A 2,743-nucleotide genomic window follows, 5' to 3' on the forward strand; every position below is an offset into this window, starting at 1 on the left:
GATGTTGTCTGGCTCCTTGACCCAGATAGCAAAAGGCCACTATAGGCGGTTCTCATCGGTTCTCTGGCGGTCTATTGGCGAGTTGCTCCAGACAAATGCTCCAATATTTTGCCACTATGAGTCTAAAATCTTTTTAATTTATTCAGTTATACGTCATCATTTTAACATCATGTATTTTCTTAATATTCATGACAAGTTAAATTCCAAGAGATGGGGAGATAGCAGCTTTCTGTCCCTCAGGTTATTTCCATTTAGCTGTAGCTACCTTGGCACACGTTGATGACACCCCTCCCTCACAACTTATCTACATCGATCTGTTCCATGCCAGACGTAACACCAACATTCCAAGCACCTCACTCCACTGGTATCACTTGAGCTATTTTGAGCTTTGTGATGTTTTTGTGTTGTATTACAATAAACTACTTATTTTGTGGCCTCAATACTTTACATTATCCAACCAGCCAGCAAGATATGATCCAAATCCATTTTCTTTTCAGCAAACAAAAGCGTCAGGCAAAAGATATTAGTTAAAATGACTGCAGTCAGTTATATCAGATAGCTTATATCAGGTTTGTCAATAAAGTGGGTTGTTATGCATCGCTGAAGTCTTATTGAGATGCACCAAAAGAGAGCGGTCATTTAAATAGCCTGTAAATGCAACCTGAGCTGACTATCAGATTTCTGAAGCAGTGGGCTAGTAGGCTCTGAGTCAGAAAGGGATTTGCAAAGGTATGCAGCATGTTTCAGATTATTTTATTTTACAAAATATAAAGATGTACTTCATCAGGAAGTCTAAATGTATAGACCACCAACCTAGACCGATTGATTTGCATTGAGTTCAATGAGCATGAAAGCATCTAATAGGCTAAAAAAAAAAAAAAAACATTCCAATATATGATGAAGGGCATGTGATGATGTGGGGCTATTTAAAAGCCAAGGGAACTTTATCAGGATACAATCCTGGATCCATGAAATAACTGGCCTTTAAAAATAAAAATCTGCCTACCTCTATGGGAATTTAACATAGGCTCCCTCTATTTTTAAGGAAGATATTTATTTACGATACATTATTCATTCACAAAGAGAATTGGTGTCCTTAAGGGTTGGATTTGAATTAATATTAAGAGAAATTTCCAGTGTGAGACCATGCTGAAAACGTATGCTTTCATTTAGCAAGCAAGACATCATCCATAGTTACACTCAAAATCATTTCTGGTCGTTTACAGGGAACAGAACCTTGGCATCAGACAAGAGTCAGGTGTCTGTCATTGGTTAACATAATGGAGGTGGTTAAATACCCATGTCATTGTAGCCAGTTAGGCTATCAGTCCAGTCATGGTGTGGTGTCAAACAGGTTTTTCGAGAAAGAGAAGATTAGTTACGGTTTCTGTTTTTTATAAACCCAGTAAATTAATGTAAAAGTGTTTCTGTTAAAGTAAAAGTAAAAGTAAGTAAAAACACTGCTGTAACATGGGTGTAATAACTTGTATTGTAGCAGTTCAGATAGGACAGTCCTAAGACCGCCATCTAGTGGTGGGCCCAAGGAATGACCGAGGACACGCACATCAGTGAGACACACACACACACACACACACACACACACACACACAAGGTGCCCTTTCTCTCTCACACACACACACACACACACATGAATCATCATAACCCAATTGAAATGTGAGTGATGAAAATTTCAAATCCTGCAAATTCATTACAAATGAAATATAATTTTTTGTAAGGTCATCCGCCCGATAGTCCGCGGCTGTAACCGCTATCCGCGCATCTCTAACACACACACACACACGGTGCCCTTTCTCTCTCTCTCTCACACACACATGAATCATCATAGCCCAATTGAAATGTGAGTGATGAAAATGTCAAATCCTATAAATTCATTCATTACAAATGGAGAGGTTCGATCCTTGACCAAAAATGCGGTTGGAGGAAGTGGATAAACACTGCTCTCCCACATCCACCGTTGAAGTGCTCTTGAGCAAGACACCCAACCCCTCCCACACACACACGCACACACACACACACACACACACACACACTTGAGCAAGACACCTAACCCCTCAATCCTCCCCGAGCGCTACTGTAGCAGGTAGCTAATGAATATATGGGGTTGTATAATTTAATTGCTAAGGAGTTAAACAATCAAGTGTCTTTGGGAGGTTGACAAAACTTGCGAAACAAACACTAAAACACAACAAAATATTACAAATTCCTTACAGTAGCCTAAATCTGAGGCAAAGATATTCATCAAATCAAATGCAAGATCAGCAAGATCGGCAAGAGTATTGGGTGGGGCATGATGAATGGAGACATTTATCATATACACACACACACACACACACACACATGTGCAAGATCAGCATGGCAAGAGTATTGGGTGGGGCTCGAAGAAGGGAGACATTTCTATAAGACAAATATACAGCCAGAAGTAGAGATTGAAAGACAGAGTGCAGGGGTCAAATAGAGGAAAGCATTATCATATACAGTTAAGAATAGGACATACAGGGCTCAATTCTTCATTAAATACAATAGGAAAACATCCAACAGGGAAATGTCAAAATTGCTGACATTGCATTGTAGGCTACACATTATAGACAAGAAAGGAATCAGTTTTTTTCAGTCACTAAAAGTGGTCAAACAATAACTTCACATTGCAAGGTTTATTAAAGAACATCAAGCAACATTTATCACTTTGTTATTAAGCTTCTGAGAGACACAGACTTAGCCTAAA

This window comes from Sardina pilchardus, chromosome 1 (genome assembly GCF_963854185.1).
Source record: "Sardina pilchardus chromosome 1, fSarPil1.1, whole genome shotgun sequence".
In the NCBI taxonomy this organism is placed as follows: Eukaryota; Metazoa; Chordata; class Actinopteri; order Clupeiformes; family Clupeidae; genus Sardina; species Sardina pilchardus.